This window comes from Coregonus clupeaformis, chromosome 9, assembly GCF_020615455.1.
Source record: "Coregonus clupeaformis isolate EN_2021a chromosome 9, ASM2061545v1, whole genome shotgun sequence".
Taxonomy (NCBI): Eukaryota; Metazoa; Chordata; class Actinopteri; order Salmoniformes; family Salmonidae; genus Coregonus; species Coregonus clupeaformis.
Genome location: NC_059200.1, coordinates 55,731,396 through 55,745,937, shown reverse-complemented (window position 1 = coordinate 55,745,937; position 14,542 = coordinate 55,731,396).

Genomic DNA, 14,542 nt, shown 5'->3' with positions numbered 1-14,542 from the left:
AGCTCCCCTATTGATCTTACCTAGACTAGCCTACAACTATGAATAATTGCATTATTGTTTTCAAGTGAGTACAAAAAGCTACTCTAGGCTGCAGTGAAAATGTCATGTGATTTGAATGTTTCATTCCATATGGACCAGTTGTAGGTGGGTCTACTCTCAACAGTTTAGAAGGTCTAGAAAGGCACAGTCGCAGGCCAGTCTGGCTGTATTTTTACTTCTGATACTGAGATGCGCTGTCTGTTGCGGATCATCATTCTCCCAAGTCCTCCTATAATAATGTGGCCACATCGGCTCCCGGAAGGCCCAGTTATTCAGGGATTTGCCTCCTCTCCAATCAGAGCGGCTATTCCTCGCGCACCTAGAAGCTAACACTTCAATATAGCCTAAATATTTGTCATTGAACTTTTAAAATGCATTACCTTTTATATGTGGCATAAACCCAACCAGTCACAATGTTTTAATCTGATTAGGCTACTTCAAAAGTCTCCTGTAGGCATGTGCACATTTGTCTAAAATATAATTCCAGCATCCTCAAAATGGCTTGATATTAACCAGGTTTCCATCCAACCGAGTAAAGTACATGTCGGATAAAGAATGTTGACCAAAAATGTTGACAAACCAAATTACTCTAGACGAGGTGGGATGATATGTTGTGTGGTCCTCCCACTACGACTCGGGAAAGCATGCAGTTTATTAGGCTACAGATGGAATAAATTATGCTGAACTTCACCGGATGGTGAAAGTGCATGGTGATGAGCTCTATGCTCCTTTCAATAAATATCCAGGGTTTTATTCTGGTGACATGATGATCGATGCTTGGCTGGCATTTTTTAAATAAATATCTTTATCTTTATCTTTTGTCCATAATAATCTCTTCAGGTAGGCTATACCCGCACTGTATCTGCAAGCTGTTGTCTAGACTGTACATGCCAATACCAGAGTGGGCACATTTGTTATACCTACACAACATTTTCTGTGACAAAACAATCAGTAGGCCTATCGTTGAAAATGCGATGGAAATTGGAAACACATTTAACATGTAACTGCTGGTAAATGCATTTTACATTTACATTTTAGTAATTTAGCAGACACTCTTATCCAGAGTGACTTACAGTAGTGAGTGCATACATTTGTCATACTGGCCCGCCATGGGACACGAGCCCACAACCCTGGCGTTGCAAGCGCCATGCTCTACCAACTGGTCCTTTTGGCAGTAGGAATGTGAAGCCATCACTCCGTACATAAAGAAACTACAAAGGGGGTACTTTGCCAACTGCCCATACTACGTATGGAAGGTGTTTGTGTGTAGAGGAATTGGGGCGATTGATGCAGACATGCCACACCAACAGCAAACTAAAGGTAAGCCCCCATATGGTATAGAATGGAATGAGGCATCATAAATAAGCGGAAAAGTATATTAAATATGTAGAATAAATACAATAAATATGTGGAATAAATATAATAAACATGAATGACAAGAATAAACTATAGAATTAATAGATTACATCTATTTAAGTGTAGGATTTGTACAGCGGACAAGCCAAATCTCACAAGCCATCATGCTAGACAAAGGCAAACACCAACACAACTATTACTGCCATGTCAGAAATGGGAGTTGTTGAGAGGAGAGCGAAGGAAACAAAAACTGGGACTTTGTTCACCCCTCACAACCAGCTGTTTTTGGATTATATTCTGATCGAACCCCACATTACGGTTACTACAATGTTTTGAAAATAAAAGTTTGCGTGCAATTATGTGGTAATATTGTTATGTTAAAATGCTCTTTGTTACAGACAATAACTGACCACTTCCACCTGGGTGCCCTTGGTGTTGGAAGACTTCAAATAAGTCTTCTCTGGAGCAATCTCAAAACACCTGTGAATTTTTTTTTGACCTGTGTTCTTGTGGCTTTTGACAGACCACACTGGGTCAAGCAGGTATCTAACAGTTCCAGCTGTGTGTGACAATTTCCACTAATTTCCACTATTTTCCCAGATTTGATTGCCTTTATGTTCATATTTTCAGCTCCCAGAATTGAAACATTTGGCAATTGCCACAGCGGTGGAGGTACTACATCTCCTGCAGCTCCTACCTTTCATTGCTCGGGATATCCTGTGTTGTCCACAGGCATTCACCAGAGCATCAGTGGACTACATTGTCCAGAACACCTGCAGGCAAATCCACCTGGCAAACACTCTCTGAGTGAGTATATTGCGATGATCCACTCAGAAAGTCCAAGTGACTTAATTCTGTCTTACCTGTCTACGGTCATTGCACATAAGAATGGGGTGAACATGGAGAAAACATGGTGACCAAAATTGGGATCCTGGATTCTCTTTCATCCTTGACATCCTCCAATGAGCACAATGGACCCATAACAGGATTTCCAGGCTATGCGCCTGTATACAGGGCATCATGCCAGCCAATGAAGTTCAACGTCAACAAGGGCTTGATAGGAAAACTGCTCTAGATATTGCACATACTTTATTTCTAGTGTTAGTAACAGATATTCAACAGTATATCTTCACTACCAACCAAGTGTGCAACTACAGTATAATTAATGATAAGGTGTGCTTGTGTATTATGTGGTGATTCAAAGATTAGCCGAGATACAGCAGAAAGCAATATCATATGCATTTTCTATATGTCTCCCCTACATACAGTTACAACACAATGCCAATGAGGTCTGTGCAGAGATGGCCGGTCTACACACAGTAACAAAAACAATGACAGCCAGACCTACACTGTAAACCCCAAGGCATTTTTAACCCAAATACTTCTAGTAAGTGTGTTCAAAGTCAATGAAAAGTCATTATTGCTTAAAACGTTTATGTAGTACTGATTCAAAACTGAATGAGTCACACCAACTACATTTTTTAAAGATATGATAAAAAATTAACTTTTTTTCCCAGCATGCTCTACTACATGTTTAAAAAAAAAAAAAAAAATTTAATATCTGCTATTTTTGCATGTACATTGAATTACTGATTAATTAAATGTTATGCTACACAAAGGTTGAAAAAAAAATCTAACCTAATCCAAATATATATATTTTTCACCCGTTACTGAAATGGGTGTTCCAATTTAAATGGCTTAGGTAGTTTCCTCCCACTTTTCTTAACCTTGGCAGTTAATTATGAATGCAAGTTGTGGATGAATACAAATTTCAACGGTTGGATAGCCTAACACTGGCTAGATTCCAATTGGAATTACACATCACTTTGCAAGCCAGCATAATGTGATTTACAGTTAGGGTTGCACAATTCTGGTAAATTTCCCTGGTTTTTCAGAAATCCTGGTTGGAAGATTGCTGGATTCTTTCTTGAAAGTTTGTGGAATTTTGCAACCCTACATGCAGGCCTGATGTGGCTTGTAAACTATGAGTTTCAGGCCATTGTATAAGGCCTCATGATAAATGTAATGGTTAAATTATAATGATAATAGATTATTATATTTGGTTATTCCAAAATCCATCATTAATTAAAATTTCCAAATTATAAACAATTCAAACAATAAGTAATCAATTCAAGTTAGCCATCCAATCAAACAAAAAACAAAAGAAATCAATTAATCAAAAAATAATCAGAAAAATCCATTCAGTCAGTCAGTCAGTCAGTCAGTCAGTCAGTCAGTCCACAATGTGTCTGTGTCTGGCAGTTGCTGAAAGGAATTGGCAGTTGTGGTTGTTCGGTGCTGTGTCCAGGGTTGGTGCTGGTGTTGCGGCTTGGCCGAGAAGACCTGGGTTGGTACTGGTGTTGGGGCCGGGATTGGAAGTCGTGCTGGGACCGGGACTGGAGGCCAAGGGTTGGTGCTGGGTCTGGTGCTGGGGACGGGGAAAAAAAACAGGAAACGGGAACTAGGAACCGGGAACTGGAGCTGCTGCAGGTAATGGGGCTGCTGTGGGATGTGGGTCTGTAGAGGCGAGGAAAGACAACCTGAGGAACAAGCAGACACATAAGGGAAACCTAGACCCAGAGGTCAATGTTGGTAATTCCTGTGAAAGCACTGTTGCACTTGAAAGAAACCAAGATCTAAGAAACCATTTGTGAACTCGTGTCAATGTACTCTAAATGTGTTTAGTAAACTTGGCTTGTTTTTTTTATATCTGCCTCTTGACTGTTTCCCTACAATGTGCATAGAACCTGTATTTTGAATAGGTGTTACATTAGGTGTATCATTTATTTGCCTTGTATTTGTTTCTTCTTTCTGTTTTGCAATTTGATATAATTCACTAAAGAAACCTAAATGGTACTCCTGGGTCCCCATGTTATTGGAACTGTTAGCTATCTGCCGTGCTTTGTAGCAGATACACAATGTGAGGGCAAAACAGCCTACTGATGTGTGATGCAATTTAGTTGGGATTTAAAAAAAGGTGTTAAAACCAAAATATGAATAATGGAAAAACAACATGAAAACAACAATAAATTATTAAATGTCTCGAGATGCTTTAAGACAGATGTCTCCAGACTTTGGCATTTCCAAGATGGGTCTATGGACAGTCTTAAAGATGTCTTCGTTTCCTAAGACACCTCTCAAGACGTCTTCATTTATATATCTTAAGACATCTCAAAACATGTCTCAAGATGTCTCAAGACATGGTGATGGTATGTTGTCTGCAGCCGGCTCTGATCATAGTGTAGGCCTAATGAAACAGGCAGGGAGAGTGAGCTCGTCTGTGATGGTCGGCGAACCCTCAACCTTCTGGCGCTTTAGCCTTGCGTGGCATTGACTGTGCTACAAAAGCATGCTGAAGTGGCAAAGTCGATATCCACGTTTATAAACACAGGGTCGCCACAGTTATTGTTATTTGTGGCCGTAAACATTATTTTGAATTAATTCTATGAGGGGGGAGGTTGTGCAATAATTTTTTACAGTACAATTGGATGGTCATGTGAAAATATTTTGTATTGTTGTGGGTGGGGGGTGCATTTTCTTATGACACCTTGAGCTGGACTGATCTGTTCTCCCCATTCATTCTATGGGCCTGTGTATATCACATCTGTGTACCCTGTTGTTATTTGTGTGCTATATTTGGCATGTTATTTGTGGATAGAAAGGGTTAATCTATTCTTCTCTTTTTTCTGAATGACTTCCACACAAATAGTTTCCTTAGAAGCCACAATGACCCCTCGTAGACAGAGCTGACTGTAGAGAAACAGAAATGATCTGATAAGTGAGATTTGACAGGGAGAATCATTGGACCAAATGTCATTAGGCGGGTCAGTAATGAAATAAAGAGGATTATGAAAGGATTTGTTGGTGCGTCATGGACTTGTCTTCATGTCCTGGTAAGACCTAGACAGAACCCATCGGCATATCTTGTGAGTACAAGCTGTACAGAGTAGCAAGCCTGAAGGTAAAGACTACCTAGTGAGCAAATTCGCCAGTGTTACCTAGTATTGATTTGTCAGTGTAACATTTCTAGCGTTGATTCAGGTGTTAAATTAACTCTGTAAGTGTTAAATTAACACACAAAAAACAAACAAAAAACACAACCCAAGTGTTAGTGTTGATAACCAGTGTTAAACCAAAATCACATCCATCATTATCAGATTCCCAGCACGCTCTATTGCAGGTTGATTTTTAGCATTGTTTATTTCTATATCTATGTTTTAGCATGTACATGTACACACTCAAATATAAATGTTTCTGAACTGATCCAATTTGTTACGTGGACTTACTGCACCCGTTACTGAAATGGTTGTTCCAGTTTAGATGGTTTAGCCACCCTCCAACGTCGTTTTAGAGAATTTGCCAGTACGTCCAACCAGCCACACAACCGCAGACCACGTGTAAGCACGCCAGCCCAGGACTGCCACATCAAGCTTCTTCAGCCGGACAGTTGATGAAACTGTGGGTTTGCATAACCAAAGGATTTCTGCGCAAACTCTCAGAAACCGTCTCAGGGAAGCTCATCTGCGTGCTTGTCGTCCTCACCAGGGTCTTGCCCTGACTGCAGCTCGGCATCGTAACCGACTTCAGTGGGTAAATGCTCATCTTCGATGGCCACTGGCACGCTGGAGAAGTGGGCTCTTCATGGATGAATCCCGGTTTCAACTGTACCGAGCAGATGGTAGGCGGCGTAGTATGGGCGAGTGGTTTGCTGATGTCAAGGTTGTGAACCTTGGTGGCGGTGGGGTTATGGTATGGGCAGGCATAAGCTACGGACAATGAACACAATTTCATTTTATCGATGGCAATTTGAATGCACAGAGATGACAGAGATAATTTCACGAGATCCTGAGGCCCATTGTTGCCGCCATCACCTCATGTTTCAGCATGATAATGCACGGCCCCTTGTCTCAGGGATCTGTACACAATTCCCGGAAGCTGAAAATGTCCCAGTTCTTTCATGGCCTGCATACTCACCAGACCATGTTACCCATTGAGCATGTTTGTGTGCTCTGGATTGATGTTTATGACAGCGTGTTCCAGTTCCCGCCAATATCCAGCAACTTCGCAGAGCCACTGAAGAGTAGTGGGATAACATTCCACAGGCCACAATCAACAGCCTGATCAACTCTATGCGAAAGAGATGTGTCATGCTGCATTAAGGGAAATGGTGGTCACATCATATACTGACTGGTTTTCTGATCCATGCCCCTACTTTTTTTTTAAAGGTATCTGTGACAGATGCATACCTGTATTTCCAGTCATATGAAAACCATAGATTAGGGCCTAATTCATTCATTTCAATTGACTGATTTCCTTATATGAACTGTAACTCAGTAAAATCTTTGAAATTGTTGCATGTTGCGTTTATATTTTTGTTCAGTGTATATGTGAAAATGAACATACCACAATGAACTGCAAAGAACACTGGGTATTATTATTGGACTTGGTTCGGGGTCATGTCTAGATGGGATACAGTTCAACCTAATTCTCCTAACCTGCTATGTTAATTATCCAAACCTGCTACGTAAGTTCTCCTAAACTTGCTGGGAAAAGTCAATTTTGACAAAAGCTGTATCCCTTCTAGACAAAACCTTGTTTTGGGGCAGAGCTCATTATAATAATACTCAGCATGCTTTGCAACTTTCCATTTTTATATACACATTTATATTTAGTTAATTTAGCAGATGCTCTTGTCACACCATAGTGCCAACAAACTTCTGATGCATGGTGGAAGGGGGCCACAAAATAGTGAACGCCTATAAAAAAATTGTATAGAAAAGTATTTTGTTACAAAATTCACTGGAGTGTAGTTCAGCCCAGTGTAATACAAATTACAATATTAGAAGTAATTTAAATACATATTTCAAACACATGTAACAGAAATACTGCGCATCTCTGATACTGTGTACATGGTATACAGGAATCTGCCCAACCAGCCTCCAGCCTCTCCCCTTGTCTGCCAACCAAGCACCCTCATGGGATCTCTGGGTGTGTGAGGCTGTCAGCTCCCCGTCCCATGGCCTTAGCAGTAGCAGCACCAGACCTGTCTGGGCTTGTCTAGGTGAGGAGGGATCCCTCAGCAGTGAGGAGGGACCTTCCTCTGGGCTTTTCAACCTGCACTTAAACAGCATCTTTGAACACCTGTACTGAAGACTCACAGCTGGTGCCAAAGCCCCAACTGCCCAGTCTGTGGCCCATCCGAAATGTCACCCTACTCCCTTTGTAGCGCACTTCTTTGGATCAGGACCCATAGGTTTCTGGTCCAAAGTAGTGCACTATATAGGGAATAGGGTGGTATTTTGCACACATGTTGTGTGTGCGTTGCATAGTTACTGTACTGTGTCTATGTAGGAACTGTAGCAAACTTCTCCAGTATCACACTGACTAAATAACTAACAGACCCCTTCCCCCAATTATAATTGTTATCATTATGTAATTATTCCTAGTTATTTACTTTTAAGATCCCTACAGATACCATGGGAGTCATCACTGATGCTCACAGCTTGACGATGGATAATTTAACCAAGATCTGTCTGCTCTGTTCTCTCTCCTCTCGCTCTTCCGAAAGTCAGCAACCTACTAATTCCTGCTCCACTCATTTATGCTCCATCAGGGCTTAGTTGGTAGAGCATGGCGTTTGCAACGCCAGGGTTGTGGGTTAGATTCCCACGGGGGGCCAGTATGAAAAATTAAGAAAAATAATGTATGCACTCACTAACTGTAAGTCGCTCTGGATAAGAGCGTCTGCTAAATGACTAAAATGTAAATGTAAATGTTAAAGCAATATAACATATTATCTATGGTATACATTGCAATCTCTATATACATAATATCCCCAAAAATGCATTTTCTTATACGCACAATACTGTAGGCCTTACGTGATCACTACAGGGGTATTTTCTGAGTTTGCACCCTATTCAATGTCCTTAAGTTGACTCAAATGATAACTGCATGTGTTGAATGTCTTAGCACGTTTAATTTAAAATCGATTGTAACTGTGCATACAGCTTATAATTGTAAATGTGCATCGATTGTAAATGTGCATTAGATTTTTAGAACAAACCCTCCATGTCTCTTTGAGCTCTCTCTGTGTGTGAGAGTAAGGGGTCTAAATGGTTCTGTTGTTGAGGCTAGACTAAGGGCTCTGATGTTCTCTACTAGATGAAGCCCTGGGCTGTGGGTGTGTTTGTGTCATGGTTTCCATGGTTACCCCCAATGATGATCAAGAGTTTGACAATCATGTTCCGTTGAGAAATTCTTCATGAGCCAATCGGAGACTGGAAAGAGAAAATTGTGAAAGACTCAATATAATATATCATTGTTATATTGTGAGTCACATATCCACTCCAATCTATCTTATCTTTCCTTTAGGCAGCCCCTAATGTGACTCATTTTACTTGTCCATGTAATGGGAATGTTTTACAGAAGGTAGCCATTTTAGAATATGCTAGATTCCTCATGTCCTTGTGCTCTTTAGGCAACAGAATGAGAGCAGAATGGCTAAGTCCGTCTCACAGACCACAGTTTACCCTGGTTGCCTGTGTCATGACTCTCCCTGGGTGAGGATCAAAGGCCTCCCATCAGCTTGGCAAATGGCCGACAACAACCAGACCCTCTTACCTACAGGGGGGCTGTGCCGGTCTTGACACCTCAATACTGCCATAAAATAGAGAGGAGGAGAATCTATCTCTGGCCCTCTAGTATGGTGAAAGGAATGCCTTTGTTTCAGAGACTTTTTGCTGCCATAATACTTTAACATCCAACAATGAACATTGAGACAATATATTTCAATATCCAAACGTTGGGAATGATGAGAAATGGAATATGGAAAATGAATGTCTATTTTGTGATGTCATTAAAAATTGTATAAAGGCGTTATAACGAAAACATTGTGACTTGAAGAGCTTTTACACTGTGTATATCATGTTTACATCCTTTACGTTGTGTATAAAATATAAAGGAGGAAGACAACGTTTTCGTGAAGGTAGGAATGTGATTTTAGCTTTCTAAACGAAATCATAGTGATGATAATACATTTGCCTCGTAACTAGCCTTACATCTAAAAGGCCATCCGAAAGAGAAGGCCCAATCGACCCCTTCCCACGAAGGCCTGGGTCCAACAGAGATACATGACGAAGACCTCCAACACGTAAATACATGCATTGCAATTCTTCCCAAACGGGCGGCAGTTCGGGGCAAAGTATTAGGATTACTATGATTTTAGGTCCATGTGTATCCAAGTGTTTTCTCTCTCTCTCTTTTTAACTCGCCATCTTTTGTAACAAGTGTCATATTGTGTTAGTCCGTAAGGGACCCGTTTTCATTGTATTACGTTTCTAATCCCTACCTATACCGTGTACGTGTTTGTATCTTGTGTTATCATTTTTAATTAGTTAGTAAATAATAATGAAATCAATTTGTGTGGTACGGAATGATGAGTAAGACCCGGGTTCGTGCAGACTTAAAGAGTCTACAACTTTCAGAATGAGAATGATATGAGGTAGATTATTAATAAATGACTGTTAAATGACAAGAGATATCTAGATATCTTTAGAGTTAATTCTGGAAACGGTAAATAACTTTTCCCGTGGTGCCCCAAATTCCTAATGAGTTAATTGTTACATGATTAATTTAGTCTAGTAACAATTAAATATAGTAGGTAATTATTCGATAAATAATTATCATCTTAATAATGAAAGTCACGTCACAACACCTGCTTTCTTTCATTCTGTTGATGCTTTCTTTGATTCTGTTATTTTGTGCAAAATTGGAACTCAAATAAGAAATGAAAAGAAAGGAAACCAAAAGCTTTGAATCCTGGCACCACAACTCCCTCCTTTCAAAACTCTCTCCATCAACATCAGCAACTGTAGACGCCACCAGTGTCATCCTGTAGATGAAATAGAAATACACAAGGAGTTTACCACAAGATGTAAAGTCATTCACAGAGGTAATTGTAAGTGCAACATTCTTTCATGAAAAAAGTATTCCCTCTCAGTCATGATATCAAAATACTTCTCTAAAGATATCCCTTAGGGAAAATACACATGAATTCACGTGGAAAATCACATGATTTCACATGACATTTTTACGTTTTGCACATGTACAATTTTATTTCACATGTGATCACATAAGCTTTACTATGTGAAATCATGTGAAACCGTGTGGTTTTGGAACACTTCATATGTGATGATATTTCACATGTGGATTTTCACATTTGATCTCAACCTTTCACATGTGGATTCAAATAATGTGAATATCTTTCACAAGATTTCATAGGTGATGTCCTGCAAACAAAAATGAGTCGTTAGGTTGTCCCTGGAACATCACAAAATAGTTGCAGTGTTTTCAACTAACATAATTACATTGTTTATGTTTATTTATACAGTAATTATTATTCAACATTTCCTCGCCTGGGATTTGAACTCACAACTTCTTGGTTCACAGCATTCTGATCTTCCTGCTACACCACCATGTCTGTATCAATGACGGATTTCACCTGTATTCCTACATTTTGGACTTCAAAGTAAATCTCAGCTTTGTTAAAAATACACTCAAGAAAAACTATTATATTTATCACAGTTATTCAGGAGTAACATTAAAACAGAATAATATGTCCAACCAACCTTAGACAACTATACAGAAAACCCTCAAATTGCTGAAATAAGCAAATTAAATCAATGATGATAGGATGGTCAGATTAACTGATAACTAAAATAGCAGTGCAGATGATACTATTTTGCTAAGTGCAGAGATGTATTATAGGTAATGAATGTGTAGGGGACTTCTGTGAATGCTACAGACTTTGTAGCACAGCAGAAAGATCAGCAATCCCAATTGAGGTGATATTGAAAAGTCAGCACTAATTGATCATGTAAAATGTAATCATATTGTCATAGATTAAAGCTTTTACACTATTTTGAAACCATATGTTCACATGTATTACATTTAGAGTTCACATGTTAACACCACCTTTTCACATGTGAAGAGAATAACATGTTTTCACCTCACATGTGAATTGCAGTTTCACATGTGAAATGTGCAGTTTCACGTGAAAAATTTTCACGTGAAAATCATAATTGCATTTTCACATCTGAAAAACTTTGACATGTGAAAACCTAACTCTCATATGTGGAATTGGAAGTTCACGTAAAAAACAAACATGTGAAAATCTAATCTGCAGTTCCACATGTAATAAACATTCACATGTGAAATTGTAACTCTCACAAGTGAATTTGCATCCCCATGTTGTCACTTTTATATCACGAGATCATGTTGTTTTCACATGTGCTCAAATGTTTTCACATGTGTAGTTTCATGGTCACATTAAATTCATGTGTATTTTCCTTAACCCTCCTGTTATGTTGGGGGTTTTTATGCGTCGTTTCCTCTTGTTCTTTATAAATATAAAATTATTTTAAATTGTTTTTATTTTGTCAATAAATTTAAATATGAGGTGGTTTACTCGGGTTTATTTTTTTAAGTCAAGAAAAAAATTTTATGTTTTCCTATCCTGACACAGACACTCAAAAATGAGCTCCAAAAGATTTTCAATCAATGAAGTCTTATCACAAATTCTGGACTGTGACAGTGAAAAGGAAGAAGAGGTTTCAGAGACAGAGGATATTTCCAGAGATAGAGGACAATGCTGTTGATGATCCAGATTTTGTCTTCATTGAAGAGGATTCAGAGGAGGAGTCTGCCGTACCATCCCCTACATCAGATGAGAGACAGAGCATGCAACAAGCATCATCAAGAGAAGAGAAGACATGGAAGTCTAAAGATGGTCATATTGAATGGTCACCGTCACCACAACGAGGTCAAGGTAGACTCTCAGCTTCCAATGTAATAAAAATGGTTCCAGGACCTACACGATTTGCTGTCACTCGAGTCCATGACATACAATCAGCTTTTGAGCTCTTTTTACCCCAAGCAATAGAGAAGATTGTTCTGGACATGACCAACTTGGAGGGGAGCCGTGTGTTTCAAGAGAACTGGAAGCCACTGGATCGGATTGACTTGCATGCATACATTGGATTGCTCATATTAGCTGGAGTCTACCGGTCAAACGGAGAAGCAACGGCCAGCCTGTGGAATGAAGAGAATGGAAGGCCAATATTTCGGGCAACAATGTCTCTACAAGAATTCCACATAATTTCTCGGTGATTCGCTTTGATAACCGTGATACCAGACCGGGTCGACGTGAAAGAGACAAACTAGCTGCAATCAGAGATGTATGGGATAAATGGGTGTAAATTCTACCGTTACTGTACAATCCCAGTCCTCATGTTACAGTTGATGAACGCCTTGTTCCATTCAGAGGACGTTGTCCCTTCAGACAGTATATGCCAAACAAGCCTGCAAAATATGGCATCAAAATATGGGCAGCATGTGATGCCACATCAAGCTATGCATGGAATATGCAAGTTTACACTGGGAAGCCACCGCGGAGTGCCTGAGAAAACCAGGGGATGCGGGTGGTGCTGGACATGAGTGAAGGGCTGCAAGGTCATAACATCACGTGTGACAACTTCTTCACATCCTACCGCCTTGGTGTTGAACTACAGAAGAGAAAGCTGACCATGGTTGGAACAATCAGAAAAAAACAAACCTGAACTTCCCAGTGAGCTTCTGAAAATGCAGGGGCAGAACTGTGCATTCCTCTAAATTTGCTTTCTCTGAAAATGCAACTGTTGTTTCATACTGCCCAAAGAAGAACAAGAATGTTCTTGTAATGAGCACAATGCACAAAGATGCATCGCTGAGTGCAAGAGAGGACATCAAGCCACAAATAATACTGGACTACAATTCCACCAAAGGAGGAGTTGACAATTTGGATAAAGTCACAGCAACATATAGTTGTCAGCGCATGACTGCCCGCTGGCCTTTGGTGATTTTCTACAACATTGTGGATGTGTCTGCTTACAATGCCTATGTCCTGTGGACTGAAATCAACCAGCAATGGAATGGTGGCAAATTGTACCGACGCCTTGGCTTTTCCTAGAGGAGCTCGGCAAAGCTCTCATCACTCCCAAGATCCAGAGGAGAGTCCGGCCTCCTCGGTCGACAGCAGCTGCATCTGCCGTCCAGAAAATTCAAGCTGGACCATCAACACATGCCTCCAATCAACCAGAAATGGATCCAGTGGATACAGGCAGTGGCAAGAAACGGAAAAGATGCCAGCTCTGCCCCCCTCGACAAGACAGTAAAACAAGCACCACTTGTGTAGAATGCAATAAATACATCTGCAGAAAGCACACACACACATTGTGTTCAACATGTAGAGAGAAAGACTGAAGGGATAATATGGACCAATAGGGGGAAAAAACCTACTTGGGGAAACTGAAAAATCTTGTTTGTGAGAAAGGAAATATGTTTAACAAATAGTTCTTAAATATTGTTTAAAAAAAAAAAGTATTGTATTTCTTCTTTCTGAAATGTCTGATAAGACAAAATAAAGTTGTTTCTGTTTTTACTTAATTCTTTGACTGTCTTGAGTGTGTTTAAACTGTGCGGGTCAATTTGGGGCATCCCTCCCCTCCTCCTATCACTTTAAAAGTCAGCCATTGATTGAGCCCTGTGGAGAGGGTTAGAGGGGTTAGGATAATATGGTTGAGGACAGAGACCATCCAGACCACACATACGCACACGCACGCGCGCACGCATGCACGCACGCACACACGCACACGCACACACACACACACACACACAGAGTGAGAGAGAGAGAGAGAGAGAGTCAGATAAAAAAAAGAGAGTGAAAAGGAGATAGAGACCCCTGTAATCACATTGTATACAATATTATAATAATGTATGTATAGGAAAGATGCAGAGTGGCAACATGCAAAATGTGTGTCTGTTTCTTTAAAACACATACAGTGCCTTCAGAAAGTATTCACAATCCTTTACTTTTTCCACATTTTGTTGTGTTACAAGGTGGGATTAAAATAGATTTAATTGTCATTTTTTGGCAACGATCTACACAAAATACTCCTTAATGTCAAAGTGGAAGAAAATTTTGAACATTTGTAAAACACTTATGAAAAATAAAACATTTATATATCTTTATTTCATAAGTATTCAACCCCCTGAGTCAATAATACATGTTATAATCACCTTTGTGGCGCAGTGGTCTAAGGCACTGCATCGC